General features: G+C 47.0%; 1 protein-coding gene across 1 annotated transcript in view; it reads left to right on the top strand.

Moving 5' to 3' along the window:
* LOC146798874 (coiled-coil domain-containing protein 170-like) overlaps positions 1–18,296 on the top strand; it is a 704,654-nt gene that overhangs the window by 655,155 nt on the left and 31,203 nt on the right. The window lies entirely within an intron of this gene.

The following is an 18,296-nucleotide window of genomic DNA, read 5'->3' as shown; positions in this document are numbered from 1 at the left end:
GGGCCCCAACCATCAAAATCTTACTAGCCTTGTTGAATCTCTGTCTTTCCTTGGGACTAACTGCGTACATACACAACCCACAACAAATGATAAATATTTGCTTGAGAGCCCCGTTTGCTAGTTGAGCCATGCAAATCCCTGCCCAGCCACCAGCCTTGTAAAGGGAATGGTGGGAACAACCATGTCAAATTTGCTAATCTGTATCTCACCAAAAACCCTTTTGATCAGCTGGGTTTAGAATGGATGAGATTGGTTTAAAATCTTTTTATTGTGTCTTTATAGTATATTGTTCATTCATCAATGCAAGCATCTAAACCTAGCATAACCTGGGTGCTCCTAATTTGCAAGCCTCTCGAACAGAAAACAGCATTTACGACGCTGCTATTACCACGCAGGTACGTAACAACCCGGTCGTTACAACGACCGGGTTGTTACCACGCGTGGCTTTACATCACAAGTCATTTCTACGACTTGCGCTAGGTGGCACACAACATCACAGAATGTGTTGGATTTTAAATCCAACACCTTCCCTGCTGTTGTGCTAACCGGAGTAGGATTAGTAATTTATACTATTCCTAAATCCAGCGCGCCACCTAGCGCAAGTCATAGAAATGACTTGCGATGCAAAGCCACGCGTGGTAACAACGCAGTCGTTGTAACGACAGCGTTGTAACCTACTGCGTGGTAATAGCATGCGTTGTAACATGCTATATTCTCTCTAACAACCCCTCTGCCAAGGAACAAAAACTCTGGGGTGCATTTCCTGGTGTCCCAAAGTAGGCTGCTTTTTAAGTCTAAGTCATAGGAGTCAACAAAAAATGTCCTAGAGGAGTTAGATAAATTAATAAAGACTAAAGAGATAATTACGAGTCTGGCGGTCCATGGACCGTCAGACTCATGGGGACACGGCAGCGGTGGTCTTTCTTGGCTCCCTTGTGTCCAGTAAGGCCAAAGAAGAGAAGCAGATAAATTAGAAGACAATATATTCAACTACATTAGCTGCAAAACAGAAAAAGATAATTTAAAAATTAATCAAGATATTTATCTTGGCATAGAAATACAATGATCAATCCAAAGACATAGAAGAAAATTTTATTTTGCATGCAAAAATACAGTTAGCAGTACTGTAGTGCCCTCCACAGCCTGGGAGAATGCCAATGAATATGTCACGCATGGAGCTATGGATTGTAAATCATTATTCCTCCACATACAATCACATACTGTTCCCTGATTTCGTCATAACCGCTAATAACCATATCTTAACACCTCCCAGTCAATTACATACTTTCTCTGTTGTGTCCGCCCAGAACAGCAAGGGTCCTTCCACACATAGTCTCACTAAACCACATCTCCCCCCTTCTTAAATAAAAAGTACAAACAACAGTTACATTAACATTTTTTGAGTATGAGTGGCATGAAGTGGTTGATATGCATTCTGTTCATGCACCGATGGTACAGGTTCTGATGTTTGATCTGGACTGTCAAGCAGGACAGCCTCATTTGTAAGTGCACAAGCTGACTATCGCAAAGGTAGTTGCTTAAAATGTGACAGTTCCTGTGTGATGGACTGTCCGGAATGATGAACTGTCACTATGTGTCTTCTGCATGTAACAATGCTCAGGGGATGGACAGCAAACAGAGTGTCTGTTTACCGCTTTCGCTTCTGCTTGACCAGGACTAAGGGCCCGATTTAGATCTTGGCGGATAGGATACTCTGTCACAAACGCGACAGACATCGGTCCGCCGTATTACAGGTACATTATATCCTATGGAACTAGTAATAGGGCGACGGCATATCCATTATGTTTGTGACAGAGTATCCCATCCGCTAAGACCGAAATCTGGCCCTAAGTCACCTTCATTAAAAACTTTGTCTTCGGCTCTTACACCGATCAGCGTACGTCTTCATTTTGCACTTTCGAGAAGTGCCGGTGAAACAAACCTTATCAGCACTCACGGAGTGGTCTACTGTTCATTGTGGCAGATTGGTTCTGATGGCTCTCCCAAATAGTAAGGTGACAGACTTTCACTCATTGTGGAGTGAGGAGCTGAGCCATAGGCTTTAATTCAATCCCATCCATTGATGCTAGCTGAACTACCATTTTGACGGTACCCCTGAATTGTTCCATAGCACCATTTGCTTGGGGCCACAGAGGTGTACTCTATTGATGCTTGATGTTCATGCTGACTAGAAGCTCTCCGAATTCTTTGCTGTTGCACAGCAACCGTTGTCAGATTTAAGAATGGCAGGTATACCCTGCGCTGCAAAAATGTTATCCAGCTACTCAATGACCTTGTCATGGGTTGCTGATGACAACTCATCTACCAACGGGAAACATGAATACTCATCAGTGACTACCTTGAGATTATGTCTGAATACTAGGGGCCCAAAGAAATAAACTGCAACTCTTTCCCAGGCCTGTGTCGTAAGGTCAGACATTGTCAATGTTGTCAATGAATGTCTGTCACTTTGGGGCAAGGCAGTTGCAGGAGGTCACTCCTTTAGTTTCCTCTCAAGTTGCTCATCTAAATGCAGGAACCACACTTGGGCTCTTTTGGTAGCTAGAGTGCCATGATGTCCTTCATGTTCTAGTTCAATGACCTGTTGTCTTAGGCATTCAGGTATGACAATCCTCAAGTCTCTCAATATCTCTTCCAGGATTGAGTTGAAATTATGTTTTTGGTGATAAGTATGTTTTTATCAGCATTGGTAGCAGCAATATTCTGTTCAATGGATATCGCTGCTGGCGTACTGGACTTCACAATTAAGTTAATGTACTCCTCAGCTCTTTTGGATGTTGAACGGGGGCCATTTAGCGATACTCATGAAAAATAATCAGCAGGGTTCTGGTCTTTAACCGACTTATTTACAAATGCATAGTCATACTATCATAGTCTCAAACTCCACCTCTCAATGAGAGGGGGCATCTTGGCTTTTGGATTGCCAAAGATACAGAGCAGCTCTTGATGGTGTGCTCTAACAGTGAAGCGTTTTCCATATAGAAACACATGAAAATGTTAGCAGGCCCACACTACCGCCAGGCTCTCCTTCTCTGGCTGAGAATAGGCATGTTCTGTGTCAGACAAGCTTTGACTTACATAGGCTACAATTTGTCTCTGGGAATTCAGAGAATCATTATTTTGAACAATGATTTTCCTGAGCCCTACCAAGCTCGCATCTGCTTTGGGCTCAGTCTGTAGTGTGGGGTCAAAGTTGGCAATATCGGTAGCATTTCCTAGTGCATGTTTTATACCTTTGAAGCTTTGATCACATTTATCAGACCTTTTGAATGGGACAATTTTTTTTGTCAGTTCTCTCAGTAGAGCAATCACAGTGGCAACATCACAAATGTACCTTGAACAATAACTGGCAATGCCTAAGAAGGATCAGAGCATGTGACATCTTGTAGGGGCAAGTAGCTTTCACTTTATCAGGGTCAGGAGTCATTCCCCCATCAGAAAATATTTGTCCAAAGAATTTAAGTTTGGTCTTGTGAAACTCACAATTTTCTGTGTTTAGAGTGAGTCCTGCATCAGCAAGTAACTTGCACACTTGTGTAAGAGCCTTGTCATGCTCCTTTTCAGTTTCTCCAAATACAAGTAATCATCACTGTAGCTAAAAGCATAGTTATCAAACAAAAGCAACATATATATGATAAATACCACAGACATGCCAACTCACATGGTGCCATGTTGTGTCACCCAACATTGGCTCCCTCCACATGGTCACCAGTTGAAGAACGGATGTCATGCGGGGGCAGGGAGGATGAGGTGGAAACCACTGCACATAGGTTTATTCTAGGTTGTGTTTGGAGGTTTCAAATAATAAATGTCCATTAAGAGGTGTGAAACACCCCAGTACATCGGCAGCAGCCTCAGCAAGCTTCGTTTTTTTGTTGAGGAGGCAGGCTGATGAAGGAAGAGGGCAGAAGTGCGTCTTAGGTAGATCTCGTCTTAAGGCCCCACTTCCTCCAAGGCTCCATCCCCTCTCCACACTGTGATTATTTTTTTAAGTTGGCAGGTCTGATACCTGCATGCACATCGGCAACTATTCCTCACATTCTCCACAACACCCAGAGTTATGCACTGAAGCTCCACACACCTCTATCTTGCTTTGAAACCTTCTTGCATGCCATTCAATTTCTTCTCACACAAAACATCCTACAACTAACTTGTGCATGCATAATCATGCATGGCAACCTGATGAACAATCGGGGTGCATCCATGACCTTGTCACAGCCAGAAATCACAATAAAAATTATAAATATGGGGTAGGTTTCATGTCGTCAATCAAAAAAGCACGTGATGCATCACAAGGAGTATGGGAAATGATACGTAAATACCGATACAAGTCAACAGCTGGTTTCCTTTTTCAGCAGAATCTACATTCTGATAGACAAAGTGGCTGTTTTCGTTGTCTGCAGTTCTCCTGGGGACTACGTGTCCCAGCACCCCAGGGGTGAAGGAGGAGGCCTGCAAAACCGGAGACACCGGCTGGTTGTTTGGGCCTATAAAGTTCACATACCGGTCCCGCTGCCTGGGGTCCATGTGTGTTGTTGCTTGCAGTTCTCCTGGGGACTACGAGTCAGAGCAACCAAGCGTCAAAGGAGGAGGCCCGCAAAACAGATGACACCGGCTGCTTGTTTGGCGCTATAAAGCAAGCATACCTGTCCCACTGCCTAGGGTCTGTTTTCGTTGTTGCCTGAAGTTCTCCTGGGGGCTACTTGTCCCCGCAACCCAGGGGAGAAGGAGGAGGACCGCAAAACCTGTGACACCTGCTGCTTGTTTGGCGCTGTAAAGCATACAAACGGGTCCCGCTTCCTGGCCCATCAGCACCAGCAAGAGGCAGGGCAGGGCCACCTCTCTTGACTCTGTGGCAAGCTGTCATTTTTGTACTCCTACCAGGACCCATAATCCATACAGATATATTTCCCATCCCATCCCAGCCTCCGTTTGCTTTCTGCTTGGAGCACAATCAAGGGCCCCGGACTGAGGAGGACTGAGGAACGAGAGTGTGGGTCCCTGAATTGTGGCGCCGGCTTTAGTGCAACACCTCATGGGTTCGTATTTGAGTTTCTTTGCCCTGCCAGCCTGCTCTGCCTGCCTCTATGGGACATTTGAGGGCATTTGAAGACTCTATCTTTCTACAGCCAACATAGTGTAGAGTGACTGGGTTCCATCAAGTGTTCTTATGACTGTATGTTCTTAGTGTAGGAGAACATCTAATTTGGTAATCTGTTGCCTCCTGCAAGTACTGCACAACGCTATCTCATCATGGTGAAAAGGAAAGCGTCTGGTGCCTTGCTTGCCCCTGCTACCCCAAAGAAGTACAACTCGAATGATCACATTCTGGAGAGGGCATTGGGGGTTAAAGGCACTGTAAATGCGCTCACTGAGAGGAGATTGTTTCTAAGCTTTTGTAATAATTCTGTGTTCATGGATGTAGCCCCTCTGGAACCTTTGTCCAGCCCCCAGCAATTTTCTACTATGCCAAGTCCACTCAGCTGGAAAAGACTATAAATCCTCATTCTGAAGGGCACAAGGTGATTGTGAAAGCCAAAAAACGTAGGAAGGGCCAGCAGCGTGGAACATCAGATGCTGCCACTCAGATATGATTCTCGACAGATATTGCGCCATGGATGGCACTAGGGTCTTGAGTGGACCAGTTGTTGGGGTCCTCTGAGACATACATTATTACATCTCCTCCATACCCCACTCCGAAGGAGCTGTCTGTCAATGATTACCTCCAAAAAGTAATGTTCTGATACGATCTGAGCTCTCTCATATTCTTACTCATTTGGGAGCTCTTGAAACTCGGCTTATGTCTATCTTGGCCCAACAGCCTCCGCCCCCGCTAAAAACTCCTATATCTCCTCTGCCCAACCCTGCTGTTCCACGCCAGCAATCAAATTTAATGGCAAGAAGGGTTTCCTCTAATGCTCATTCGGCTCCCTTACCGTCTCTGATTAGCAGAACCCCAGCTACCACTCCATTGGTGGGGGACGCAGTAGAAAGCATAGTTAACCATGATCTACCACCCAATTGTACTGTTATTAAGCTGTATGTTATTATGTGGTGGGTCTGACTGGTGTACCCACCCCTATGGAAACACAGTGAGTAGACATGCGGAGGGCTGCACAATACAGTATTGGATTGATTAGAGCATAACAGGGATTTTCCCCTCGACCTTGCTGATGAAATCCTGTTCCCAAGAAGGATTTGCTGGATTGTTCCTGGCCCGCTTACTTCTCAAGGGAACAGTGTCATTATAAATTTAAATCCCAGTCCCTGACACAGGCGATTTTGGACAGGCACCCCAGTTGTTCCACCTCAATAAATTTCATAGTTCCTATTCCGCTTGGGAATTTCTATAAACCACACCTTGTGTGTGCACAGCCCAAAACAATCACAGGGCTTGGCAGTGCAGAGGGGGGTGGGGCGGGATGATTCCTTTATGAAGTCGAGAAAAGCATCACATTGTTGAGCCATTCCGCTACCCCGCCTGTCCCGTTTAAGAATTGTTTCAATGTAACAGTAGGGAACCGGTTCAATATTCTATCAGAAGTTGATTGACTGCGTCAATCACCCTCCAGATGTTTGACAACTGAAATGGTTAGGGGTGCTACTAATATGGAGAAAGGGCTTGATGCAGGAGAATTAAAGTCTATTTTCTGCTTTTCACTTGTTAGCTGGAATGTGGCAGTACCCAAAGATAAGATCCTAAATACATATTGGCTGGCATTTATTGATAAATTAGATTTTGTTGTTTTGCAGGAAACCTGGGCTACTATGGCAGTTACTTGCAGGGGGATTTTCCTGTTAGTCATGTCCTGCCATAGCCTCTACCCATGGAAGAGCTAGGGGTGGACTCTCTATATGGGTCAAACATCTTAGGGCTGTAGTTTCAGTTGTTATCAAAGAAAACCCATGCATACCAAGTTCTGGTTCTTTTTGTTTTTACTTGATGAACTTTTATATAAAGATTTTACTAAATCTTTCTTTTCTTTATTCGAGGAATTGTTTTGTGACGAGCTTGAAATCACTAGGGGCATGCACCACACTCCAACCTCTATTCTTGTTGTGTGGTGACTTTAATGCTAAACTTGGGGACTTAACCGTAGAGTTAAGGTTCCGGGGCTCAGCAGCTGAAGTGGCCCCAATAGATGCCGGAAGGAAAGAGCTGAGGAATTTTGTTGCCACACACGATCTCACAGATGTAATTATTCACTTTTGGGACCAAGGATCTTGTAACTCAACCTACGGGACGGGGGCAGGGGTTCGTTATTGATCATATGTTTTCAACCACGCAATTTCAGTAGTGCTGTGTCAAAGGCTCAATTATTGAAACTTCATGGGGGGGGTCATAATGCCCTGTCCATAGAAGGGGTACTTCCCTTGGGCAGAGATAAACCACCAACAGTGGGGGTTGCTATTAATCAACACTCTAGAGACGGGCTCAGATTAGTCTGGCACCTTAAGGATCCTAGCACATCGCTAGGTCAACTTCTTAATAGCCATCTATCGGTGTTCCTGGGGGGGGTTTAGCAGAATAATCTGGGTCAGTTTTATCCGCCAGTTATCAACAGCTCACCACTTGAATCAGGAATCATTTGCTGCAACCCTATCGTACTCTTCCCAGAGCACCCATGCTGGTTTAATGCTAACTGCTCAGCAGCTAACCACCACCTGAGGAAGGCTCTGATGTAACGACCAAGAGTTGCCGGGGAGGTCCGGAAGGTTACGCAGGACTACAAGTGGTCCCTTGCGGTTAGGAAGAGTATCCTGAACAAAAGGGACAGGAAAGAGCTGGAGTTATCAGCTACCCAGAATAGCAGTAAGGTGTTTTGAGACATATTTAACAGGTTTCACCTGCCTCCCCTAATGAACTTCTTGTTTGCAACATCTCTGGTCAGAAATGGGTAAGGCATTTTACTTCTATCTATCAGCTGCCCATGGCTTACGGGTGCAATGAAAGGCTGCAAAAGCAGTTAGCCAACTCCCCCGCCCTCCGGATCTCACTCCAAGAAGTGGAGGAGGCGCTTAGAACGAGCCCTAGTCAATAAGCTCCAGGGCCCGAATGGGATTCCCCATGGATCTATTTACATGTAACCCTGAGCTCTGGGCGCCCCTGCTCACTAACCTTTTCAATAAGTGTCTGTGCAGCAGGGTTCCAGATTCCTGGTCCATTTCCATTATCATTCCGATATTTAAAAAGGGAGATAGAGGATCCCCTAAATGCTACAGACCAATAGCTCTAAATGATAACACAATGAAGATCCTCGTGAGGGTTATTTTCAATCAGCTTCAGTCCTAGGCTGGCGACAACAACAGTCTGTCCCCCTGTCAGTATGACCTTTATCTGGGGCTAGAAACACTGGAGCAGTGCTTGAGCCTGCACCTGATAGTGAGCAAATATACCATCACCAGGCATTGCCGAAGTACCTGGCCTTTATGGAACTCCTCTCCGTGTTTGACTGTGTGAACAGGACCAGCTCCCCTGCTCGTCTTGTACTCCCCACACAAAAATCTGGGGGCCAGGGTGTGATATGGCTGAGCCAGTGAAGTCTCCAACGCCTTCCTTCTAGTGAGCGGGGTGTGTTTTGGCACTTATACTATTTATTATGTATATCAATGAATTAAGCACTCATCTGTCCCTTTCTACTAGGGATGTAGATAAAATTGATAATGCATTAGTTCCATCATTATTGCATGCTATGCTGATGATGCAGTCTTAATGGCTAGGCCATGTGCATCCTGGTTGAATCCTTCTTTTCATTTATGGGAAATTTAGATGTGGTAACCAACCACGAGAAATCACAAATAATGTCCTGCGGACCAGGCAGGAGGAACCTGCCGTCCCTCAAGGTGTTTGACTACTCCCTGTGTTCAGTACAGAATTTCTGTTACATGGGCGTCACCTTTGATTCCTCCAATATCTGAACATCCCTATTGTACTCATCATGTATGAAACTGAGCAGGGTGGCATGGTCTTTATTTAATCCGGTTTGGAGTGAAGGCAGGGGCACTATCTGCCCCTACACTAAGGTTTTCACCCTTCAGTGTGTTCCTACAGCTACCTACGGTGAGGGGGTATCACAATGTTTCCCTCATGCAGGTGGAGGAAAACAGGATCTTAAGGCAGTTATTGAATCTTCCACCAGCTCGCTCGCTCTTTGTCTTACAGTCTGAGCTCGATCTTGAAAACATCTCAGACAATATTAAATTGGTCCGCCTTTTGCTCTGGGTAAGTGTCTGGTCTAACGCCAAAGCTAGCTTTAGTAAAGCAGTTATTCTAGATTGTCTCAAATCAGATAATGGTCATCCATCCCGTGGCTGAAATATGTTAGGAGGTGTCTTACTGACATTGGTCTCCCTTAGATGTTTACTGCCCCTGATACCCTAAGCAGATGCAATAAGAAGCTGCTAAAGTCAAATTATGCAGATTTGAGCCTGTCCCGTAGACTGGAAGAGGTTTTTAGCAAGGATTCTGTGCGCAATTACTTCATCGCACGAGCCACAGGTGATATGACATTTTCTATGACATTGGAGCTCCCACGGTGGGACATGTCCCTAGTCTTTAGATACAGGACAGGCACCGTGTGGCACATTATGGGGCATATTCTCAAGCCCCTATTGCCAAGGGAACATCACTTTTTTTGACGTTCCCCTGGCAATAGAGCAGCGCCTTATTCTCAAGGCAACGTTAACCCACTTAACGTGGCTTAGAGCCACATTAAGTGGCTTGTTAGATTTGGGGGTCTCTAGTTGGCAGAGGTAGGTACCTTTGACCAAATAGGGACCCTTGCGTCTAGTCAGGGTAAGGGGGTACACTCCTAAAATAACCCCTGCTCACCCCCTTGGTAGCTTGGCACGAGCAGGCAGGCTTATCTCAGAGGCAGTGTGTAAAGCATTTGTGAACACACACAGTAATACAGTGAGAACACTACAGATGGACGCCACACAGGTTGTATTATAAAAATAGGTATATTTTATATAGATTTAACACAACACCATAAACGACAAAAATCCACAATACTGTACTTTAAAAATGGTAGAAATAGCTTAGTTCTCTTAAGATAGTAAATGCGACACTTTATGTTCAATGTACCTTTGGATGCGTAACGCTATACAACAAAAGCGTTGCAGGGAAGGTGATGCGTCGGTTCCTTACACACAAGAACGGGGATGTGTCGGTTCCTTACTCTGGGGGAGGTGATGCGTTGGTTCCCTACTGCTGCGTAGGGGACGGTGATGCGTCGGCTCCATACCAGAGGGAGGTGATGCGTTGGTTCTTCTCTGCGCGGGGAGGTGATGCGTCGGTTTCTTATTGCGCTTCTGTGGCGATGCGGCTAGCAACGCCGTGATGCGATGAAGATCCGGTGCAATGAAACAAAGATGGCGTCTTCTTGATGTTGCGACAACAAAGGGGTTATGCGTGCACGCCCGACGGACGTGTGGCAACTCGGTGAATCTTCTTGAGCCGCGACAGGCTCTGCGACACGCTTCTCTGGTGATGCGACGGCGTCTGCTGTGATGGCGACACTCTTCTCCAGGGATGTGGGGCGCCTCGGTGATGCGATGCGGCATCAGCGGCAAGCTTCCTCAGCGATGGGACGACAGCGGCTGCGGCAGTGACACGCTTCTCCGGTGATGCGACGGCATCTTCCGAGACTGTGACACTTTTATCCGGTGATGCTTGGCGCTTAGGGTGATGCGATGGCGACAGTGGCAGCAGCAGCACGCTTCTCTGGTAATGCAACGGTGTCTGCTGCGACGGTGACACTCTTCTCCGGTGATGCGACTACAACTGCTGCGGCAGCGACACGCTTCTTCATCTTGAGTCCACGCAGTCTCTCTGAAGGCCCAGCTTAACAGCAGTCACTTCAATTCCCAGCAAGGGAAGGCAAAAGAAAGCTGGTGGGTGTCCCTGAGACTTCAGCAGGAGGCAAGCTCTAGTTCAAGCCCTTGGAGATCTTCTTACAATTGATGAAAGTAGCACAAAGTCCTTGCTCCTTTCTTTGGCAATCAGGTAACCACTGTAGGCCAATTCTCAAACAGCACACACCATAGGGATAGTCTCCTCCTGCAGTCTCTCACTCTGGTTCCTTTCCTCAGCAAAGGTTCTTCTTGTTTTCCCAGAAGTGATCTAAAGTCTTGGGGTCTGGGCCCCAGTATTTATACTCATATTCTCTTTGTTCTCTCAAGGCAGAGAGGCCTTTGCCTTGTCAAAACCTATTCTGGTCAGTCTTGGAGCACTTTGTTTGCAGGACTCCTTCTTTCCTTTGACAGTGTAGGCCAGGGCCATCAGACGCACCACAGGAGGTGGAGCCATCATTTCCTTTGGTTTTTGCTTTGTTCGCCATAAGTTGGCAGGGTATGCTCAGACGTGAGTCCCTTGCTCACTTTGCCACTGGATTCAAGCAAGCCTGGTTGAAGACGGCTGAAATGCCAGAAACCGGTCCTAGGAAGCTTGTTTCCGGTCCAGGGAAGACATGGCTTGGCAGTTCGGGCTGGACTGTTCCCATGAGGCACAGGGTCAGACTGATTTGCATATGGCCATGTCTGAACTGGGGTGGCAGAGTGGGCTAAAGAACGGTGATGGATTAAACCCAGATCAGTTGACTGGGGGTGAGTGCTTGTAATGTTCAACACTCCGTCCATCATTTCCTTTGGTTTTTGCTTTGTTCGCCATAAGTTGGCATGGTATGCTCAGACGTGAGTCCCTTGCTCACTTTGCCACTGGATTCAAGCAAGCCTGGCTGAAGACGGCTGAAATGCCAGAAACCGGTCCTAGGAAGCTTGTTTCCGGTCCAGGGAAGACATGGCTTGGCAGTTCGGGCTGGACTGTTCCCATGAGGCACAGGGTCTGACTGATTTGCATATGGCCATGTCTGAACTGGGGTGGCAGAGTGGGCTAAAGAACGGTGATGGATTAAACCCAGATCAGTTGACTGGGGGTGAGTGCTTCCAATGTTCAACACTCCGTCCATCATTTCCTTTGGTTTTTGCTTTGTTCGCCATAAGTTGGCAGGGTATGCTCAGACGTGAGTCCCTTGCTCACTTTGCCACTGGATTCAAGCAAGCCTGGCTGACGACGGCTGAAATGCCAGAAACCGGTCCTAGGAAGCTTGTTTCCGGTCCAGGGAAGACATAGCTTGGCAGTTCGGGCTGGACTGTTCCCATGAGGCACAGAGTCAGACTGATTTGCATATGGCCATGTCTGAACTGGGGTGGCAGAGTGGGCTAAAGAACGGTGATGGATTAAACCCAGATCAGTTGACTGGGGGTGAGTGCTTGCAATGTTCAACACTCCGTCCATCATTTCCTTTGTTTTTTGCTTTGTTCGCCATAAGTTGGCAGGGTATGCTCAGACGTGAGTCCCTTGCTCACTTTGCCACTGGATTCAAGCAAGCCTGGCTGAAGACGGCTGAAATGCCAGAAACCGGTCCTAGGAAGCTTGTTTCCGGTCCAGGAAGACATGGCTTGGCAGTTCGGGCTGGACTGTTCCCATGAGGCACAGGGTCAGACTGATTTGCATATGGCCATGTCTGAACTTGGGTGGCAGAGTGGGCTAAAAAACGGTGATGGATTAAACCCAGATCAGTTGACTGGGGGTGAGTGCTTCCAATGTTCAACACTCCGTCCATCATTTCCTTTGGTTTTTGCTTTGTTCGCCATAAGTTGGCAGGGTATGCTCAGACGTGAGTCCCTTGCTCACTTTGCCACTGGATTCAAGCAAGCCTGGCTGACGACGGCTGAAATGCCAGAAACCTGTCCTAGGAAGCTTGTTTCCGGTCCAGGGAAGACATGGCTTGGCAGTTCGGGCTAGACTGTTCCCAGGAGGCACAGGGTCAGACTGATTTGCATATGGCCATGTCTGAACTGGGGTGGCAGAGTGTGCTAAAGAACGGTGATGGATTAAACCCAGATCAGTTGACTGGGGGTGAGTGCTTGCAATGTTCAACACTCCGTCCATCATTTCCTTTGGTTTTTGCTTTGTTCGCCATAAGTTGGCAGGGTATGCTCAGACGTGAGTCCCTTGCTCACTTTGCCACTGGATTCAAGCAAGCCTGGCTGACGACGGCTGAAATGCCAGAAACCGGTCCTAGGAAGCTTGTTTCCGGTCCAGGGAAGACATGGCTTGGCAGTTCGGGCTGGACTGTTCCCATGAGGCACAGGGTCAGACTGATTTGCATATGGCCATGTCTGAACTGGGGTGGCAGAGTGGGCTAAAGAACGGTGATGGATTAAACCCAGATCAGTTGACTGGGGGTGAGTGCTTGCAATGTTCAACACTCCGTCCATCATTTCCTTTGGTTTTTGCTATGGGGAACAGGTAGCCTTGCAATAGTGAAAAACGAAAATGGCTGTAATTCACTATTAGGACATGCCACACACATCAGGGCATGTCCTACCTTATACTTACAATGCACCCTGCCCTTGGGCCTACCTTAGGGGTGTCTGTTATGAAGAGAAGGGAAGGTTTAGGGACTGGCAAGTGGGTGCACGTGGCCAGTCAACATGGCAGTCACAGACTGCACACAGGCCCTGCAATGGCAGGCCTGAGACACACTTTACAAGCTGCTTCTGTGGGTGGCACAACCAGTGCTGCAAGCCCACCAGCAGCATTTGATTTACAAGCCCTGGGCACACGCAGTGCACTGTACTAGGGTCTGACCAGTAAATCAAACAATCCAATCAAGGAGTCACTAATCCATACATCAATTTACAATAGAGAGCATATGCACTTTAGCACTGGTCAGCAGTGGTAAAGTCCCCAGAGTCATAAAACAGCCAACAACAGGTCAGAACAAGCATTGGCATAGCCAATAGGTCTCGCCTTTGGGACCTTATAAGTGTTAACCATGACCAGTTGCATAACTAAATACTTATAAGGTCCCAAAAGCGAGACCTATTGGCTATGGCAAGCGGCCGCGAAAGTAAAAGTTATCGTGGTAAAGCGCGGCGCGCGTGCCCGCGCATATGCACTGTAGCTCTAGGCTGGCCTGGCAGCACTTTTTGGAGCCCTCTCAATAGGTCTCGCCAGACCAGCGCATGCGCTGGGTCAGGCGAGACCTAAAAAATAGTGTAGGAAGGCAAAATGTTCAGGGGTGACCCTGCAAAAAGGGCCAAGTCCAACATGGCTTAACGCTGCTAGCGTGAAAGGGGGCGTGCAGTGGGTTTTGCAGTGGGTGTACCACCGCAACACCCATTGAATTTGACACTGCCACCTATTATCAAGGGTGGTGATAAGAGGTGGCAGCGCCAAACTTAAGACCAGAAAAATCCTGGTCTTAAGGTGGTGAAACAAGGAGAAAAACTTAATTTTTCCTCGTTTTTAGGTCTCGGCTAGCGAAGGCCGCGCTTGCGCAGTCTCGCTCGTGAGATATAATGACTTGGAGAAGAGGGGCTTGAACCCGCCCCTCTTCTCCCCTCTTCTCCATTGGCTGGCCTCTTGAATGCTGGCCAGCCATTGGAGAAGAGGTCCGTCACTCCGAACAGGCCCCGTCCTTTTCGGATTCGGGGGCGTGTTTTTTGCAACTTTTCTAATTATCTCCTCCAGCCAATGGCGAGAGGAGAGAAAAGCCAAACATGCCCCCGAATCGGGAAACGCCGCTGCCTTTCTCCGAGGTATTTCTTCTTCGCCTCGGAGAAAGGCGGCGGTGTTCATGGCGTCCTCTCCCCCTGCTCTTGGTTCCCGTGTTCGTCTGCTGCACTGTCTTACGTCTGCGAGCGTCGCATCCACAGGCCGTTTGTTGTTGCCGGGATGGCGCCGCTGCTTTCATTCTCCTCACGTAGGTTGTGGCGCAGTTGTTGTGTTGTGCATTAACAATGAAATGTCGCCAGTCTTATTGGCTATGCCAATGCTTGTGCTTAATTCCTACGGTGCCTAAAATATAAAAAGAAACAAATTGACTACTATTTTGATTATGCCCCCTGTGCATTGGTTAATACGGATCACTCGTCGTAGTTTTCCGGTTCTACTCTAAATCTCGACATTACGTGTTCGGTCAAGCTGCTGATTAAACTCAAGCTCCCGTGTTGTCCCCTCCCCTTCTTTATTTTATTGGTTTTCAAGTTCATTCGCCCCTCCCTGCTTGTGATTGGCAGCTGCAGTGGGCGCTGTGTGGGGCCATTTGACGGCGCCCAAGTATGTGGCAACCTTCGTCGGAGATATAGGGGCGGCGGCGTTACGCAAATGACCACCCCCCTCCCCCCCATGCAGAATGTCAAGAGGGGCCCATGTGCTCCGTAGCTCACAGATATTCATTCATTGGCCTGGGGTTGAATGGGGACCCCACTCAAGGGTTGTGAGGCCCCTGTATGTTCGCCCCCAGGTGATGTTGTTACGCCGTTAATGCAGGGTGCTGGAACCAGTGTGTGGGGGTTCTCGACGGTGTCCATGGCCAGCTCACAGTTGTGTGGGGTCGCCTTTAAGCGCTTCAAGGTCTTCTCTGCGCTGTTTAAGGAGCTCTCGGTTGGAGTCTCGTGCATATGCATGGACCTTTCGGATCAGATGTGCTGCCTGTAACTGCACCACCTATCCTTCTGTGCTGGGATCCCCTTGGCAAACGCGCGCGCTAACTGTCTTTCTCTGTGGGTTTTAGTCGCCCTCCGGCTCCCAGCGACCTGTCTTCGCTTTTGAAGGTTTATTAACTGATGCTAGAGTCTATCAATAAACGTTGCCTCCTATGAAGTTCACGGCTGTGCCTAGAGACCAGTTCGTTTACGGAGAATTGCAGCTTTAGATATTGTGTTTCAGACTCTTACAAGTCGCAAGAAATGTCAAGTCTTTTCTCCTCACAAAAGTAGCTCTTACCGGTAGTCCAGACCTACTTTCTACGTTAAGTTATTTAGCACGACATTGTCAGTTTCTATGTTTTTCAAGTACTCAAACTGTACAGTGCGATTGTGGACGGATCAGCGTATTTGGTTGCAAGTCTGTTGTTGAATGTCCTACATTGGATTAGATGGATGAGTGTGATGCTGATGGCCTGGTGCATGGTCTGATCTTGTGCCGAACTGGTCCCTGTTGATGAGCGTGAGCAACCTGTTTACTGGCGTTACATAACTGACGAGTACAGTAAGCCAAACACGTTTTTTTAATTCCGTTTTTTTCCCTAGCTGCTCAGAAACGTATTTTTCTTAAACCGCAGTCTCTCCCGGCGAACATGTTGTGTTTTCTTTTTTTTAATAGCATAAATAACCCTGCTGGGGGTGTTGCCCATGATATAAGTGTCTTTCCTATGCGCCTGCGATGGGTGGATAACTCGGTCGGCTGTGAGAATCTCGTACCTTCTAAATAAATGCTGTCTAGAACCTTCATTAATGCCCTTGTAGAAATATTTGCTTTTGTGCAGACCCCACTCGCTATAACAACTCAGTATAACTCCGACGATTATTTTTATAATGACCTACACACCGCACTGAATTACTCTTAGCCTCTTGTGTACATTTGTCTCAGTCTCCCTCATACTAGGGCCTCAAGATGCTGTTTCCCTGATGCTGCTACTTGTCAGGCCTACTGTTGGCTGGGTGCCTGGCCGCTGGCTATGACTTCTGGAGTCATATGAGGCCGATCTTGCCACTAGCAATCCCCCTCGCTCTATCTTCCTTTGTTGTTCAGTGTTAGAAGTTAACTAATTACTCATACATGTTACTGGGCCAAAACGTAGTCAGTAGAAGCTGCAGGGGATTTCTGCGCATGGGGCTTTGAGTTTCCGAGGATTGGATAGTTATATTTAAAATATACTGACTCAGTACAGAGTCTGCAGTATCACCTGGTCTGGCGTGCTACATTCACAATTCCAAGTGCTACGTTTTTAGAAAAGAGCATAGGTTGTTACGTACCCTATTTTCTGCACGTGAAGTTCATGGATTTTATTTCACGTGGTATTAGCAGGTTGCATGTCTCTTGCTACATGCTTACTGCTTGAAACCATCCCAACCCCCGCCCCATCTATCCCATGATTTCACAGGGATATGAAGTGTCTGACCCTCTCCTCCTAACCCCAGTGCCTATATTTGTTTCGGAGCCTGGCACTATCTCACAACTTCTCTCTCTCAAAATATCACTACCTCACTCTCTAGCTCACAACCTCACAACTTCACTCTCTCTCACTCACTACCTCAATCACTCTCTATCTCACTACCTCACTCTTTCTATCTCACTAACTCACTTTCACTCTCACTACCTCTCTCTCTATCTCACTACATCACAACATCACTCTATGCTTCTATATCACTACCTCACAACATCCCTCTCCCTCACTACCTCACTCTTTCTCTATCTCACTACCTCACTCTCTATCTACCTCACTCTCTATCTCACTACCTCAATCTCTATCTACCTCACTCTCTCTCACTACCTCACTCTCTATTTCAATACCTCACTCTCTCTCTCTATCTCACTACCTCACTCTCTCTCTGCTAATGCAATAGGTATCACATATGCAAAAAAAAAGCTAAGGCCAATAGAAATGACAATGCCATTTATTTAGGGATACAAAAATGATAAAAAAATAATGAGCAATACCAATAGCTCTACCCATAATATTGCCGAGACCATTGCATTGTAAATGCTTGTTGCCATTTCCATGTGTGCTGTCTTGTGCAACACACATGGAAATAGCAAAATGACATGGTTTGTTTATGTACAGGAAGGTGTCCCTTCCTGTACATAAACAAACCTTTTAAAAAATGCCGTTTTGTAACTTACGTGTGTGCTGCATGAAGGAGCACACATGTAAGATACTAAACGGCATTTTAGGATTGTTTATGTGCAGGAAGGGACACCTTCCTGTACATAAACCTCCCTGCTCGCAGACACCCTTGCACTCTGGTGCAAGGGTGCCTGCATTGGCGTTAAGTCGTGAGACTTAGCGCCGCCTCAGGGGGAAACGCCAGGCTGCACCACATTCTTGAGATTTGGGTGCAGCCTGGCGTTTCCGAAATGGCGGTGAGAGGCGTTAAGCCAAGGAGGCTAACGCCTCTCACCGCCACTTCCTCGTGAATATGCCCCTATGTTTTTCTCTGAAGAGGCGAATGCATGGGATAGTGAGCTACAACCATGCACTTGTGACGGGATGGCAAAGCAATCTTTACTGCACTTTATGTTCCTTTGTAAATTTTATTTTAGCTTTTTCCTTCTCTGCCTTAAAATAGCTTGATATCATTTGCATTTACAAAGTGTAGGGAAGCTCTGGTGTATTTTCAGTTTTTAGATAGTGCTCACGTCTGCTTTACAGTTTGCTGCTTCCTTAACATGTCAATACGTAATAGGAAATCGATGAAGG

Source organism: Triturus cristatus, chromosome 9 (assembly GCF_964204655.1).
Source record: "Triturus cristatus chromosome 9, aTriCri1.1, whole genome shotgun sequence".
Classification (NCBI taxonomy): Eukaryota; Metazoa; Chordata; class Amphibia; order Caudata; family Salamandridae; genus Triturus; species Triturus cristatus.
The sequence above is the reverse complement of the archived record's forward strand: the minus strand, read 5'-3'. Positions and strand labels throughout refer to the sequence as shown.